Genomic DNA, 17,954 nt, shown 5'->3' with positions numbered 1-17,954 from the left:
TTCAAGGAGCTGAAAGTGACATACACGCTTCTACATGCTTTCCCGTTTTATCCTCATAACAACCCAGTGAGGTAGGTTAGGCTGAGAAATAGTGAGCAGTCCAAGGTGACCCAGTAAAGTTAATGTATGAGCAGCGATTTGAACCTTAGTCTCCCCAGGCCTAGTATGACACTCTAATAGCTCCTTACTATCATACTATATCATACTATCATACTATATCATACTAGCTCCTTAAAATTAGCCCTCCCTTCCTTATTCCCCCCCCCCCATTAATCTACACACGCCAGCCATATGTTCGTATTCACTTCTGATCCTAGCAGTTTTTTTGAATTTCTTTGCCTTCCCACAGTAATCAACAAATCCCACGTTTAAAGCATGAGGGGGGTTTTTTTCCTCTCTGCGCAGCTAATCTAGAGTGTGTGGTAGCAGAAGAATGTGTCACAGTAATGCAGAGAGCTGTAATGATGTCAACTTGTTATTTACTTTCCAAATCTGAATGACTGAGCAAGGCGAAAGGAGAATCAATCAGCCACAATGTGACCCTGCAGGCGGAAAAAACAGAGCACTCTCGCCAGTAAGAGGTTGGGGGATGGGAGGCACATGTAACCAGGGCAATGTTGCATCATTTACTTGCATTGCTTTTTGTACTGCTCCCTTTTCCACCCCCTTCGGATTGAATGTTATATAGCTCAGTATGAAGCTGTAGGAGCCTAGAGAAAAATAAGGAAAGGGGGGCTAATTTAATACAAAAGAACATCAACATCTGCTTTAAAAGGGCTGAATGGCAACTCATATACAATAAAACCTATTCTGCTGAATCACAATTATGGAGACAGTGTAAGTCCATATTTTAATGTGGTATAATGATTGCATAGAAGCAGTGGTTTTAAATCACCAAGAAAGTATATAGGGAATATATTACGTGTTGTTTCTTGTCTTTATTAGGTGAACTCCCAATTATATAACATTTTATTTGCAAAAGCATTCATTGTGTTCTGATTTCCATTGCTAGGTGACATTTAAAATGAGACAAAATCGGTGCGGGACTTTGTGGCTCAGCAAAGAGGAAATAACTTTACAAAAAGGGGGGGGAGAAACTAGAAATAAATAAAAAGAGTGGATCCGTCTGGCAGCTTAAAGGGGAGTCTTGGGCATTACTTCTTTGTAGTTATGTAAATGACGGAAAGTAGATGCTAAATTTAGTTCTGTTCGTCGACTTAAAAACCTGGTGAACTGTTCCAATCATGATCCTTTCCACCCCTCCCCCTGAGAACCGATCGCAGTGAAAATAATGTTGACCTGGGGGGAAAAAACAAAACAAAAAACAATTGACAGGGATACAGCCACGAAGCAAACGTAGGCTTTGCTTTTTCTTTCCTTTCCTTTCTACCTTTGGTCCATTTTTTGCTGACTCCAGGGGGTTAACATTTCATTCGAATGCCGGAGCGGGGGAGGGGCGGGTGTTGCTGTGTGTGTTTTGTTTTCGGGGGAACAAAACAACCTTTTCAATAATCCCCTCCAAGTGACTGAGGAGTTACTTCGGGACACACAAGCATCCCGTGGGGGGGGGGGAGTGTGCTGGTGCTGGCATTGGTTGGATGTTTGGAGGTAGGTATCGGTGTTCTCTCCGAGGGGAGGTTTGCAAATCACGAAGACCGAGCAGAAATATAGGCACACAACACCCGCCCCCCCCCCCGTGCGTTAAGATCCAAATGCGGATCTCCCCACCTCCCTCCAGGAGCTGTCTCGAAGGGCTGCCCCCCCCCGCATGTGTTTGTCTGCTTCGCCTCCCTGTGTGTGTGTGTGTGTGCCTGGGGAGGAAGACTCCTAGGACTTACACCCACCACCCCAAGCGCCCTACAACTGCTTATGAAGTAGCGAGCGGCGGCGGCAGCAGCAGCAGCACCTCCTGACCGCCATTCCGCACCCAGAAAAAAAAACTTTCCATTGCCCTCGCCCCACTCCCTCCCAGGGAACTTCCTCTGGGGCCCCGCTGCCCGGTTGTGTGTGTGTATTGTGCGCGCGCTTGTGTGTGTGGTGTATATGTGGAGCAGCAGCAGCAGCAGGAGAAACAGGGAGAGCCGGGCGCGCGAGGGCTGCCGGAGCTTTGCCGCCGCCGCCGCCGTCGTCGCCGGCCTGCACGCTTTCGGGACCTGGGCAGAGCCGGAGAGGAGTGCCAGTCCTGCCGCCGCCGCCGCCACCATGGAGTGCAAGTGAGAGAGGAAGTCCGCCCGCCTTATGTGTGCTTTTGCAGAAGTTGAGGCTTCCCCGCTGTTGCTGCCCGGAGCGCGAGCGGGGCCTTCGGCGCGCGCCCACCGAGGTGAGTTGCCGGGGGGGGGGCTTCTCTCTTTCGTGTGTGTGTGTATTTGTGTCTATATATATCTATATGTGCACCTCGGCGCCTGTTTGCCATGTTTCCTAGCGTGGCTCCCAACTTCCTCGTGCTTCCACCCCTCCCCCCACCCTTTGCAGCATTGTTGCTCTTGGGAGGGTTGTTGTTGTTGTTATTGTGGTGTGTTTGCGCCTCATACGGAGGTGCCTGGCTTCCCTCTCTCCCTCTTTTATTTATTTTGGTTTTTTTCCGCGCTATGTGTGTGTGTTTCTTGGCACCCCCCTTCCCCCCACCCCAGGGTGACTTGGTTGGTTGTGTGTGTTGTTGTAAGTCCCCGAACGGTTTGTTGTTTTCGAAAAAGAGGCTCGGGCTCTGTGCTTTGGACTCCGAATGGATCGATTTGTCGAAAAGTATTGGCTGTGGTGGGGGAGGGAAAGGAGAGAGAGAGAGAGAGAGAGGCGCCCGCCTTCGCTGCTCTCTCGCCTTTATCCTGCCGTGTGTGGGGGAAGGGGGGGTGTCTCAGACGATCTGGAGGTGTTGTTGTTGTTGAGAGGGGTGGGCAAAAACTAGGGTGCTGGGTGTGCCTTTTAAGTTGGGTGGGTGGGGGGAGGGGGACGCGAGATCGCCCCACTGTAAAATGGTGTAGATAGGAGTTTGCATAAGCCTCGGCGTGGGGGAAGGGAATCCCATTCATCTCCAGGGCTTGAATCAGCAAGCTGTGGAGTTCATTGCTGTGTGGAGTGGGAGGGGGGAGGGGCAGGTTTGCTCCAGCAAAGGGGATCTGCTCTCTCCATTGATTTGGGTAGTAAGTAGTGTCCATAAACTGGATGCTTTGATCAGTAAGGGGGAATATTCAGGGTGCATTGTGTTATCAACCAATGCCCTGTTTATGTTTGTGGGTGTTTTAAAGGCAACCTGTTGCATCCTAGGAGTGTTCCCTTTTTTTAATAATTGCCCCTGTCTAGCTAATGTTACCAGCACCATTTGCTATGTCTCCCCCTTTTATCTTGTCTACATACGCACAAACTGTGTTTTATTCCTTTATCTAAGCTGCTGACCTAATATTTTGATTTTAATTGGGTGTGAGGGCAAATTGTTGTTGCAGAGTGGTGCTCAGCTAATGACCCCTTGGCCTAGTTAATTACATACTGGGTTCTCAAGACACATAAATGCCTGGCACGCCCCTCCCCCACCTTCTCAAAAGTTTTCTTTAAGATGTACAGCTGCAAGACGTTGTATATGTATGTGTGTGTTGTGTGTATATCTGTATCAGTATACATATATAATCCTCTCAAAGAGCATAGCATATTCAGACAAGTGTTTTAGAAGCTGCTCCTACAATATATTTGCTTGTACATTGGTTTTACAAATTCACAAGATAAAGATCCTCCTGCCCTATAAGCCAATAAGAAAACGGCCAGATAAAAGGTTGTTGTGTTGCCAGATGGTTGTGATAATAAATACTGAGGGCGAAATAGGATTTGTATATTGCATTTTCGCTTTATAATGTTCTTAAATGCTACCTATGCTGTTCCAGTAAGAAAAAACAGAAAGTAAGTCATGCATGCAGAACTACTTCTGTGCCAGATTTAAGGCCACATCTTTCCTACCTTGACCCATTTATTAGTTAACCTTAAACCAAGTGTTTTCCTACAGCAGAGACAAGGTTAATGCATTAAACCTTTCTTGCCACATGACTGCACATGGTGGATTTACACCCCTCCTTTAGCCCACACCTAAGGAGACTTGGAAAATGGAATTCTAATCTATCTTTTTGTGATCCTAAACATAGTGTGTCCCAAGACCATGGCCTCGATTATGCAATACATACAGGAAAATCTGAGGTTGTTAATTTTCTGGTTTTTCCAAAACAGCCAGTGTGCAGGAGGTTTGTTTACATGTTTAGTGAATCCCAGTGGTCTTCTAGCCTTAGCTTCTTGCTAGCTATTTTGGGTCACTACTAGAGCTTTGTGTGAATGGCTTGATCAAATGCCACTCACTTACCCAAGCTGCTGGAATGATGCTGTTTATAGTCTCGTATCATTTTAACCTTGGGTTTGTCTGAATGATTATCTGTGGCTGAAGAGAGCTTGTTTTCATTTGTCACTGCAGAGTATGTAAGCAATACTATGATTTCATAAATATTTTAAATCAAATAGTACCATATAGCTGTCAGTTTAGCTCATTGCTACCTCCAGTGTATCCCTCAGAAAGCAATCCTGTGCACATTTGCCTGAGAACAAGCTCCATTAAATTCGATGGGACTTATTTCCAAGTATACATGAATAGAAGTATACTGTGAATCTTTTTTTTTTTTAATCTTTTGTCAATGATTGTGATCCTCAACTCACTCAGCTGGAGCAGGGATGGGAAACCTGAGGCCCTCCAAACATTGCTGAACTGTAACTCCCGTGATCCTTGACCATTGGTTATCAGACTGGGACTTATGGGAATTGGAGTTCAGCAATATCTAGAGGGCAACAGGTTCCCCACCCCTCCGCTATAAAATAAGTCTTCTTTGCTTCCAAGTAAACAAACATTGTATTGCACTGCACAAAGTTTCAAAGGCCTTCCACCTTATGAGAACATATATTGTGCACATGATAATTTGAGTGGAATGGTGAAACAAATTGGATCACTCTTGGAAAACGAGTCTACTTTAATATTGAAAACATATTGGATCTTTCTTAGCATTAAATTGGCAGAGGTTTTAATAAAAGAACTGTATGGTCTAAGCTAACATCCTTAAGAAAACAAGAAGAGCCTGCAGGTTTAGGCCCAGGGCTCATCTAGCCCAGCACCCTTTGAACTTTAAATAAAGTTAAATAAAGGGTGAATTTACTTAAAACAATAGTTTGCTGATGCTGCTCCATTAAACTTCAGACCTACTTGTCTTATCTTTGGAGAGTTAAAAAAAAAATACCAGTGGCAACTGTGGAGAAGTTCCAAGTGCCCAGTTCATAAGAAAGGATGGGCATATTCACCAGTAGAATGTCATCTCTATGGTGAAAATTCCATAAACATGGCACCGGCAATAACAGTGGCAGCCAATCCAGTTTAATACTGAAGTTGTTAATAAGGGCTGTGCTGGGATTGCAATCCCATAGTGCCCTCAGAACAAGTTATGTCTGAGACCATAGAGTTCCAAGGCATTCTCCACTTGCCTGTATAGGCCCGGATCAGAGAATCATAAAGTTGGAAGGGACTGTAAGGATTGCCTAGTCCGTGGGTAGGTAAACTAAGGCCCGGGGGCCGGAACCGGCCCAATCGCCTTCTAAATCCGGCCCGCAGGCAGTCTGGGAATCAGTGTGTTTGTACATGAATAGAATGTGTGCTTTTATTTAAAATGCATCTCTGGGTTATTTGTGGAGCATAGGAATTCGTAACCACCCCCCCAATATAGTCCGGCCCCCCACAAGGTCTGAGGGACAGTGGACTGGCCCCCTGCTGAAAAAGTTTGCTGACCTGGCCCTAGTCAAATCCCCTGCAATGCAGGAACATGCAGCCATCCCATACGGGGATCGAACCTGCAAACCTTGGCGTTCTCAGCACCATGCTATAACAAACTGAGCTATCTAGGCTGACAAAATTGAAATCCCTCAATGTTGTGAGGAAGAGTGGAGGCGAGCTACCTCTGTGCCCTGTCCTGGTCGCCATTGCCCTCTGTGTGCTGGAGGTATAACTTCTGAAGAAGGAAGCCTCAGCTATGCATACAAATGTTTTTGTTTATGTTTATTTTGTTATGTTTATATATCTTGCCTTTATTTCCTGAGCAACTCAGAACCCTAGAAAATCAGGTGGCTGGGCTGGTGGAACTGGCACTCTTGCCCTTGCTTTCTCATCTCGTCTGACGGATCAAGAATGCCTGAATAGGGCTTAGGTTGCTTTGTGTAAACTCATTGTAGTTTCTGAGGAAACATTTACATGCTATGCTTGCTTACTGTAATAAATATATTTGCTTTCCATTTTTATAGCATTTGGACCATTACATGTGGATATGTTTGTGGTTTTCTGCTCATTGTATTTGCAGCGCAAGATCACAGAGGGGTTAGTCGTGTTCCCAAAGGATAATGCGGGGGATTCTGGGGTTCTGCTTTACAGTGGACACTCGGGTTGCTAACGTGATCTGTGCGTCTGCGTGGGTTGCGATTTGGCGCTTCTGCGCATGCACAAAGCACGATTTAGTGCTTCTGTGAATGTGCGAGCGCCGAAACCCAAAAGTAACCCGTTCCGGTACTTCTGGGTTCGGTGTGGTGCGCAACCCGAAAACGCGCAACTTGAAGCGCCTGTAACCCAAGGTATGACTGTACTTACATCTGAGCTTATACTATTATTATGGTATATGTTTGAGAAATGGGCCTGTGTTCCTGAGCTTCTGTTTGCTTCTACAAGTAAACCCCGAAGGCCCAGGACTGCGTAGCTTTGTATGAATTTTTATTTTTAAATCCAGTCGCGATGGTAATTAAGTGCATAATAAATATAACCTGTCTTCTACAATCTGAATCAATGGTACAGGATAATGAACTTGGTGTGTTTATTCCCCATCAAGATCTTTACCTCACTCCAAACTTGTTTATAGATGCCATGGTGGGAGGAATCCGTTATGAACAGGATCTTGTTACCATCATTTACACCTGTGTAAACCTTCTAGGATACCTGTTTCACTGCATGTTATGTGGCGCTCCATTGAAAGCGGTTCAGGAACTGCAGTTAATCTAAAATGGCCTTGCCCGGCTCCTGACGGAAGGAGGGTTTTTACTTGACCTTCTGTGTGATAGCAGTTGGCTTCCAGTTGGCTTCAAGGTCCTTTTCAGGAAGGGTAAAATAGATCCAGGATAGAACTCTCCTCCCACTAAAATCTGATAAGGAAGCTTTGTTGTGGCCCTGACATTAGCTGTTTTGTATGGTAGGAAATGTTAACAAAATCACATAGTCAGAATAGCAGTAATAGGGTGGGAGCTGTTTAAGACCGTAATGATGCTCTGACTGGATAGCTCAGCTGGTGGGAGGCTGGTGCTGATAAAGCCAAGGTTGCAGGTTCAGTCACCATATGGGAGAGCTGCATATTCCTGCATTGCAGAGGGTTTGACTAAATGATCCTCTACAGTTCTATGATTTTATGACTAGAAACGCAACACAGCCATATTTGCTCTCTAAAGCTAGAACAATATGTCGCCGGGTAACTTCTCTTTGCAAACCACCAGCCACCATTTATTTTCTGAAAAGTGGTATCTAGTGGAGATGATTTGTGGCAGAGACGTGGTGGCAGGAGGAATGTTTGCCCACCATCCCTGCCCACACTGCTTTTCCCACTGTAATCTCACCTCCCTGAAGAGCTTTTCTTTCTGCCAGGGTAGTTGCTGTTTGTTAGTTTCTTGCCTACCCTTCCCCAGAAGGTCCCAGGACGGGTTACAACAAATAAAAAATACTGAAAACGGTGAAAACAAATCACTGTCAAGAGAATAGGGTGGGTCCTAAAGTATATATTTCAACCAGTGGCTTCCAGCCAATGTCTAGAGAGCAGTGTCCATTTGGACTCTTTCCTTCACACTTGCATGTACTTCAAATGTAAAATGTCAGTTATTTTCCACATTACTGTATTTCAATTGCTGTGTTGGCTTCAAGTGATATCTTTCGTTTGACCAATCCACATACCTCTGAGATTCTGCTACCTTTCTTTTCCAAAACTTGTAGACTCATGTGCCAACCTGAAGTGAACCCCATAAAGCAGGGATGGGAAACTTGTGGGTCCCCAAATGTTGTCGGACTCCCAACTCTCATCAGTCCCAGCCAGCGTTGGTAGCCCAGAAATATTTGGATGGTCACTGGTTCCTCAACCCTGCCACCAAGGGTCAACCTACATTTTGTAGCCCATCCTATCTGGAGTGGCAACTTCTGTCTAGTATTGTTATAAAACATGGAACAAGGCACATTTTTTTGCCCACTCATTTCAACTCCCCATCATATTGCCTCACTATTTTTGTGGGAGTGGTGGTAAAAATCCGCATTGGAATTCTGTTGTTGCCAAGACCATTCTCCCTGGGAAAAGAATACATTTTCTGGCATATTCCCTTGTACTTTTTGGCTGTTCGTAGTTTTCATTACTATTTTAATGTACATTCTGGTTGTGCTCCAGCCTTATTTGAAGTACGGGGGAGCAGAAATCTGCCTCTGACTCTTGTGAGCAGTCTCATATTTTCCATATTTTTTATCATGAGGCAAGATGGAAGTAATTTTGTAAACTATTTTTCAGCTAGTAAATTGAGTCTCTTTCCTTCAGTTGCCTATTTTTAGTTAGAAGGAAATAGCTGACCTCCTTACAGTAAGAACCCAATTCCCATGGGTACAATTTATAGGTTTATATCAAATGGCCTACTTGGACAACTTGGTTGAACAAGAACAACAACAACAACAGTTGTGGTGGAACTACATTTTTTTTCCTTTTAGTAATAATTGCCTGCTCTGCAAAATGTTTTTTGTTTTAGTTCTTGAGAGGAATATATGGAAGGGTAAATATTACTATGGGATGTGTATTCATTCTCTCTCTCTCTCTCTCTCTCTCTCTCTCTCTGAACTGCTTATTATATAACTGTTATACAGTATTTGTATAAAACAGTGAACACAGTAAAGAATCTTCCTGTATAAATAAATCTCTTTTTGAGGGCCACTGTAAGTCACCTACTGAATTATGTTATCCTGAAAATGCAAAAAAACCATGACATACTGCAAAGGGAGAATGTTGACATCTCTGTATTTTAACTGAGAATACAGAAATTTTAAGGGGAATGTATAGTATCAAAATATATAGCAGCAAAACCTCATAGTAGTTCCATGCTGTTCACTCAGGAGTAAACCCTACGGGGGTTGAGTTGGGTTTACTTCCAAGCATGCCTGGGATTGTTCCCACTGGTCCTATAACTTTATCTGACTTCTCTAAGAATTATTATTTTTGGAACACTTCTTAATATTTAGCCAAAATAAATGGAATAAAAAGTGTTTCAGTTCACCCCTGGCACATGGCAACATGCATGAACTATACAGCACAGAAATTGTGCTGTAGGGCGTAGTTTGGGGTAGAGTGTGGTAATCATGTTTATAGAATCATAGAATTTCGAAGTTGGAAGGAACTCTGAGGTTCATCTACTCCAACCCCCTGCAATGCAGGAATCTCAACTAATGGCCGCTCAACCTCTGCTTAAAAACATTGAATGAAAGAGGGTCTACAGTCTACCAATCTGTTAATGTTATCTTGAATCCCGATTCTGTCTTCTGTGGCATTGGGAAAGGAAAGAAGTGTTGAAAGTCTTGATAAGAAGGTTGCATAAACCAGTTTTATTTCAAATTCATTTCCAGGATGGAATTTACCTTTTTTCGCATCGTTTGGTTGGTGATGATTTCATCCAGCTGTTCCCCACCACAACCTCAAAATCCCTTTCCTGGTCAGCCACTGCCAGCTCATTCTAAAACAAAGAAGCTGAAATATGTTGCAGACTCTGCCAAGCTCTCTGCTGGAAATCACTTGGTCCTGAAATCGGGGCAGAAATGTTTCCTAGCCATTAAAAACCATTGTGGAGGTTTTTTTCCTAATGTCACTGCCCTTAAACCCCAGTAAATAACAACACACTGAGACATTCTGCCCCTTCACTGTCCCTGCTGCCTAGAATATAGGGGCCATTCTCAAAACAACATCAGCAGCAGCAGCAGCAATAATAGATTAGTTACTTCGTCTTATTGTATGCTGATTTGAGTACATTACAGAGAAATGGCTAATAAGCTTAATTCATAAGTATTACAACATTTTCACATGTAGCCTTGAATTCTAGGGAAAGTTAACGGAAGTACATGGAAGAAAAGCTTTCTGTGTCTTTTCTGTACAACTGCCTGCACATATCCATCCCATAAACCTCTCTGGAGGTTTAGGAAGATCTCCTTAACAAGGAGTGCCAGAGGACAGCTGAATTACATCCAGTTTTGGCAGCTTCCTCCCACTGTGTCCCATCTTCTAAGTGATCCTCAAACGCTCTGTAGAGGCCTGCCTTTGGAGGCAAAAGCACTCAGTGTTAGAAACTCAAGATATATAATCGAATTGCCAAATGGCAACTTACGGTCGCCACAATGGAATGTCTAGGTGCTTTTCCTGCAATGGGTATTATTATTATTATTATTTCATTTGTACAGTCATACCTCATGTTACATTTGCTTCATGTTACGTTCTTTCAGGTTACGTCCCACGGCGACTCAGAAGTACCGGAAAGAGTTACTTCCCGGTTTCGCCGCTTGCGTATGCTCAGAAGCGCTAAATCGCGCTGCGCACCTGGGCAGATACGGCGCTTCAGGTTGCGCTCTTTTCATGTTGCGAACAGGCCTCCAGAACGGATCCCGTTCGCAACCAGAGGTACCACTGTATACCGCTTTATACTTTAAAGAAAAAATCTAAAAGCGATTAAAAATCCAATAAAACAATCCAGGATAAAACAAGTTCAAGCTTCAATGAAAATGTTTCAGATCCTTCTCGAAAAGGCATTTTGCTTTCCCCCGTCATCAAACTGGCATTCATGTGGTCGCAATTTGACCCGTGCCAATCACAAAACGTACCTGGTGCCTGGTTAATTTCTAGCTCTGCAGGCAGCCGAGGGGAAGAAGGGAACTGGAAACATTTCTTCCACCATTTTAGGCTCTAAGACATTGTCTCCCCATCCCTTTGTGCCCTCCACTATGCTTCTGAAGGCCTACAGTAGATAGGCTGCCTTGTCCCTTTTGAAGTCACTTCAGTTGACCATGTACACCTGCAGACTTTGTTAGTTTGTCCACCTGTGAATAGTGTTCAGGCCCTACCATGTATGTACTCTTAACTAGATTAGACCCAGGTTTTGGGTAGTAAAACAAGTTCTCTGGAGTTCTGGAGTTCTCTGTCCACACTTGTCATCCTTGGGCAGCTGTGTGCCTAGCCATTCTGATGTCCCGCTCCAAGACATTTTGGAGAATTAAAAGGTACGCGCACCTCTGCCACCACCAGAGCCTCACTGAGGTAGGAGAGGGGCCCAGCAGCAGGCAGGTTTCTGAGGGTCCATTTAGGTCTGAAGCTGACCCTTTGAGTAGCAAGAAATATTTTTCAAGGAAGCTAAGCAAACAAGGAGAACAGTGCTCAAAGCCTTCCCATTTAGCTACAGCTCCATAGCGTTCATGCTCACTCCTGGAAGCTACAAAACTGAGGCATGCTCCATGTGGTATTATATAGCCCCCTTCCCTAGGTTTTGGCAAGGCATGCTTCTGTGAAGCGTAGGACAATGCAACCACTCATTACCTGGAATGAAAGGCTCTTCCATGTTGAAATCTGAGAACGCACCATACACGGTGGCTTGCCTGGCTGTGTCCCAGACTTGAAGTTTCCTTGAGGCCCAGCATCCCAAAACATTGTGCTCTGTATGTTGAAGGTAGCCTTTGGTCTTTGGAAGGTTTTGGTGTGCCAGGTCCTTCCACTGGAGCTGCAGACATCTTCCGTTCCAGGAAGTGACCAGGCTAATGTCACCTTTGCTGAGCTAGAAGGTAGAAAAGAGTTGTATGAAAACTTATGAGAATTCTGTCTTGTATACATAGCTCTGTCCTGATGCAGAGCTGCAAGCCCGATAGGAGATGGAGTATGCTCCTGCTACTTTTGATAAATTAAGACATAATTGTCATTGTAAATGTGCAAACGGCAGCTTAATAACTACCTGACCCGGGCCATTTCTTCTTCGCTTGGCCTCAGTGTTAAGCAACAAATACTTAGCGTTTGTGCAGAATTAAATTAATGTATGTAAAATTAACAATTACCCAGTTTACTGTGTGAGACATGGCAGTCCTAATGTATGCTGGTGGCCAAAGTAATTGAATCACATTGAGTGATTAGCCAACTGATCTTGATAAACAGACCAGTGTACTTTAATCCGCTAATTTAATGGGCATGTTAATTAAAATTTGACATTGATTCCATGGGAAGAAGTGATTTCAAAAGTAAATCTTAAATTTTTTTGCAACTGCACGTAAGTTCCATTTGCTATCCCCAGGGTATACTAGCAGTCTAAGCCTGCAAAAGGGTATATCAAATGCTAATTTATGTGGGAGGAAGACCTATTAATGACCTATAAAACAGGAAGCTGTATACAGCACAACACAAAATTTCTGTTTCTTTTTTTTTTTTGAAAGGAAAATTAATTTAATTTTGTTTTTGTTTGGGAAGGAAATGAAGCAAATTACAGGGGATTTTTTTTTTTTACTTATGGACTCCTGTTCCTTTTCATAATCCAGCCTTATCAGCAGTTCATTAATCCTGCCCCACAGAACATCACTCTGCAGAGTATTACATTGTGTAGTTCACCATAAAAAAAACACAAGTATTTTACAGCTCAGCATTTGGGAAATGAATAATTTTGCACTGTGATGCTACTGATGAAAGAGGGCTATTGTGCTATCTTGATTAGCGCAAGTACAACTCTTACATAAGATTTGTGCTTGGAAAAGCACTGTGATGAGTTTATGCTGATTTTAACACATTCCAGTAGCCTACAGCACATTGATTCACAAAGTCCTGCCAAAAGCAATAAGCTTCATGGTGTACAGTGAAATGTACACAGCGGATTTTGTTTTTGAGGTGAAAACATGGGCCTCGGTTGTTTATTATAAAGATATACTAATTTTATTGCCAGTTTGGCAGCTGCTTTGTACCTTAGTCATTTGTTGGCCTCCTTCCTACTTTCCGGTTGGCTTTGGCTTGATTTTGTTTCAGGGGTGAGATACATGTATGACTGCTATCCATGCAGTCTTGACTTGCATTAACACCAGCATTTTAATTGCAAGTAGTAATCTACCTACCCGTCCACAAAAAGTCTCCCTAACGTAATTTCAATGATTGTTGAGTGTTGGCAGACTGTGAACAACAAGTGTGTGTGTGGGGGAAAGCTGCCCACATTATTGTTACTTGCGTTTTCTTTAATTTTATTTTGACAACCCAAAAGTACAGGCTGTCGCATCGTACCATATGCAAAATGAAAAGGAAAGAAGTGGTAACACACCAATATAAACCAAGACACCCATATTTCCAGAGCTGCTGTGGATGGTAAATATTGGACATCTAAATCTGAAGCGTGAGAAACAAAAACCCACCAGATGACGTAAGGTGTTTTGGATCTTTGTACAAGATTACCTTTAGGTTGTGAACATGTAAGAATTAGTGGGAAGCTGAGCACTAGAAGTGCAAAAAAGGGTGTGTTTGGGGGGAGGGAGATATCTGCATTGGAGAGAGACGTATGAATATGTCAGATAGTTGGTTCACCTAGCCCAGGGTTGGCCAACTCCCAAGAGACTGCAATCTACTCACAGAGTTAAAAACTGGCAGTGATCTGGGTTGAGGGCAAAGTTGTTGAGCTTCTTTGGGGGGAGCCAGTGATCTCCCGGTAGATCACAATCTACCTGTTGGACATACCTGATCTAGCCAAATATTATATACACCAGTGGGCAGCAGCTCCAGTGTCTCATCCGAACGTTTTTCTGTCTACTTGAGATGGCAGGGATTGAATGAAGGACTTATTACACGCTTTATCCCTGAGCCATGGGGCCTGCCATCCAACCTGCACACTTATTGAAGCAAAGCAATTATGTTATGGGGCTTGCTAATAATTTCATACTACTCCAGAGTTAAAACACCTCTCTTCACTGAAGTCAATTTCAATAGCTGCATGTAAAAAGAGTGGGAAAGGAAGCATATAATCTTAACAAGGTGATTAGTAGGGTGCTAGCTTTCACAACTTGGCAATTATAAAGGCATTTAAATTACTTTCCTATCCACCTTTCTTACCGGAGTACTAAGAGAATTAATTAATGTTTGGGAAGCCTTTTAAGATAAGTGTTGATTAGCGTTGCCTCTTAGTTTAGTAAATGAAAAATGAATGCAAAATAATATATGTAAACAAACACCCAAGCCCTTACCCCATGCTTGAGTTTAATTAGCACCATTAATTTTGCCTCTGATTTTAGGCTTTCCGGATGGGGCGTGAGTAACCCTTGTAGAATGCCTCTACGCATTCAGAAAAATAAATAAACTTGTAAGAGGCTGTACTATATGTTAGAACGCTCCCTGCATGTAGAATTCCTTGTCTGCAGAAAACTAGTACAAAGCGGAAGTTAGAATAAAACTCTCTGCATTATGTCACCTTCCCAAATAAAGAGTGAAACCAGAAGCAGCAGAGGGGGCAAACTAATTGCATGTATTTTATTTGCGCTACTTGTGTATGTATGTAAACACACAAAGACACACACACAGAGAGCGAGAGAGGTTAGAGTGAGTTGGTCTATACAGACATGGGTTTGCAGTTATCTGCCCTTTTATAAATCATCATATAAATTGTGCTTTCAGGTCATATGAATATGCAATAACAATCATTTTAAAAATTGCCTGGTTCATTTGTCACACTAAACGATAGTTTAGCATGACGAGAATAAGCTGCAGCATGTTTCTTGCTCCTCTTCTCCATAGTTGTGGCTTTAAGGAGTTTAGAGAAGCCTTTGCTTCTGTTTTTGCCTAGCAGCAGCATGCAGTGTCATCCAAACCAACAATCTGTGGTTAATGTTAACGATGGTTTGTTTTAAACACACTTAAAACACACACAAACACACGCGCGCACACACACACGCTTAGCAGCTGTTTACAGACCAGTTTTTTTTATATATATTACATTTTTATTGACTATGCTTATTCTCCTTTAGCACATGTGTTCTACCCATCAGCCAAAGCGCAGTGCATTGTACATACAAATATACAGAATCCCAAAAGGGAAGAACAACGAGAGAGCCATTGAATATGCTAAACCATATTTTAGTAAAAATTGAAACTGACAGGTTTGTAGAGTTCAGAGCATTAATTGACTGGTAATTAATAAAGGAAGCCCAGGCTGGACAAAGCCATTGCACTTTTGCCTTTCTTCTTAAGTTCTTAATATCACTTTTTAATTTTACAGTAATGACTTGCTCATGCAAGTTATGTCGTCTTAGTGGTGATTATTATATATAGTTAAAATTTTGGTGGTTTGCCAGCTGTGGGCCTCTCTGGAGAAAATGGATCTGGTTTCAGTTACATATCCTGGTTACCTCCAGACCAAATTTCTGAAATGCTGTCTATGTGGAGCTCCCTTTATGAAAGACAGTTTAGAAACTTGAACTGATACAGAATGCAGCTGCCAGGATGCTTGAGGCCAGGCATTCAAATCACTGTTGCACCAATTCTGTACCAGCTGCAATAGTTAGTTAGCTATTTATTTATGGGCTCAATTTAAAGTGCTGTTTTTGGCTTTTAAAATCCTGAATGGTTTGGGACCAGGGCACTAGGGTCACCTTGATCTTCATGAGCCTGCTCTGAGATCAGCCTTGAAGGTCTTGCTCTCTGGCCCACTGCCGAGAACCATACCTGGGGCAGGGTCTTTTCGGTAGTGGACCCACATCTTTGGAATCCCCTCCCCAGATGGCTTGTATGCCCCCCTCATTGGTGGCTTTTAATTAGATTTTAACATTATTTCCCAGAGCAGTAGGTCTGTTAGATTCTTGCAGCAAAATCAACAAAAAGTCTTTTGGTAGTCCACGAAATCATAATATATTTTATGGTGTTGCAAGACAGTTGATTGTTCTTTAAAATATTGTTATTTTGCTCAGCTTCTTATTGTTCACTTTATTTGTTTTCATGTTTTAGTTGTTGCTATTTTAATTACTGTTTTTGCTTTTAATGCCTTTTTTAATAAACCTTATTTATTACTCTTAAGTTGGCTTGTGAAAGTTTTATCCTCAAAGGCAGGATGTAAATGCATTGAATAAAATAATAAATAGCATTTAAAATATAAGTAATGGAGCTCCAGTAAGCTAGTACTGTACTTTCCTTAGCAGTTTTATGGATGCTAGTCCAAAATTTTGCTGCAGTTGGACAAGTAAATCACATCTGGAAAAAAAATAGGTTCTTTTTTAATATTTCCAGCACAAATTGCTGTACACAGTTACTTATTTCATGTAATTTCTTGCGATAATATATCATGTGGTGATTAAATTGAAATGGGTTTCTCTCATGTTGGTACATAATAATAATATTAAGATTATTATTACAAACATATTCCCAGAAATAAAAATGAATGGCTGTACTAAGATCTTGTTCCCATTTATTCACATAATTTCCGTTCGATCCATTTTGTAGTGGAAATCCCAAAGCTTAATAAATTTTTGATGCAAAGTATTTTTTTTGGCACAGAAACCAACAGCTATTCAAAAGTTACAAGTTTTTAAACCAAGGTGCTGAGTGATTATCTAATTCTTGTTCAATATTTTTAATGCCCAAGTTTGATTTGAACAAATCTGTATGTCTATGAAAATTATGTTCTCGCCAGAGCTTGAAAAGAGCCATTATTAAAGTGACGATTTTAAATTACAGCTAGTATTGGTGGTGCTGTCTTGTGCAGATTTGCTTAGAAGCAGGTCCCACTGAGATCGGGGACACTTATTTCCAAGAAAATGCATATATCGGGTGGGGAACTGGCCCACCTCTCAGGGGTCACTTCAGCAGGTTCCTCTTTTGCAGCCACAACTTGAACTCAAGCTGTTTCTACAAATGCGGAATCTCCCTTTGCAGACATAGCTTGAGTCTGCAATGTGCAAATTTTCCGTCGCATTCCCAGCTTGAATGCAAGGAAAAGCCAGAGCTACAAAGGAAGAACGAGGAATGTATTTAAAGTTGGTGGGAGTTTCTGCACCATTTCTGTATAAAATTGCAGGCTTAGGCCATCTCCATTTCTTTCTTTCTTTTTTACATTTTCCAGTTTAGATAACCCTTTGTCACAGGCAAGGAGGAGGTACTCCATAGAAGAGAACATTAGGCTGTTCCTGCTGACATTTGTACACAAGCTTTACAGTCCAAGAATAAGATATAGCCATGCCAGTTTCATATCTCCATCTCTGCGCATCTGTGTTTGGCCATCCTCCTGCTTTAAAATCTTACAGATTAGGTCTTATGCCACATAACACCGGTCCTGAAACACCTACATTGGCTCCCAGTACATTTCTGGGCGCAATTCAAAGTGTTGGTGCTGACCTTTAAAGCCCTAAACGGCCTCGGTCCAGTATACCTGAAGGAGCGTCTCCACCCCCATCGTTCCACCCGGACACTGAGGTCCAGTGCTGAGGACCTTCTGGCAGTTCCCTTGCTGTGAGAAGCCAAGTTACAGGGAACCAGGCAGAGGGCCTTCTCGGTGGTGGCGCCCTCCCTGTGAAACGCCATCCCACCAGATGTCAAAGAGAAAAACAACTACCAGACTTTTAGAAGACATCTGAAGGCAGCCCTGTTTAGGGAAGCTTTTAATGTTTGACAGACTATTGTATTTTAATATTTTGTTGGAAGCTGCCCAGAGTGGCTGGGGAAACCCAGCCAGATGGGCAGGGTATAAATAAGTTATTATTATTGTGCAAACCCACACATACTGAGAAATATCAAATATCACATTCATATGTAAAAGGCAGCATGCCTCTAAATTTATTTATTTATTTATTTATTTGACGAAAATTGTATGCTGCTTAACTGTAAACAAACCCTCCTAAGCGACTTACAAAGTTCGGA

At 42.6% G+C, this 17,954-nt stretch overlaps 1 protein-coding gene across 4 annotated transcripts in view; it reads left to right on the top strand.

Moving 5' to 3' along the window:
* The first annotated feature begins 734 nt into the window (after positions 1–734).
* Positions 735–17,954, top strand: part of TBL1X (transducin beta like 1 X-linked) — a 128,850-nt gene continuing 111,630 nt past the window's right edge. For 3 of the 4 annotated variants that reach the window (XM_053387259.1, XM_053387260.1, XM_053387257.1), the window contains exon 1: positions 1,855–2,320. The gene's annotated coding sequence lies outside the window, so the exon portion shown is untranslated. Of the gene's footprint in view, positions 838–1,854; positions 2,321–17,954 lie in introns of those variants that run through there. The other variant, XM_053387258.1, reaches the window with a different exon arrangement.

This window comes from Podarcis raffonei, chromosome 4 (genome assembly GCF_027172205.1).
Source record: "Podarcis raffonei isolate rPodRaf1 chromosome 4, rPodRaf1.pri, whole genome shotgun sequence".
Classification (NCBI taxonomy): Eukaryota; Metazoa; Chordata; class Lepidosauria; order Squamata; family Lacertidae; genus Podarcis; species Podarcis raffonei.
The sequence above is the reverse complement of the archived record's forward strand: the minus strand, read 5'-3'. Positions and strand labels throughout refer to the sequence as shown.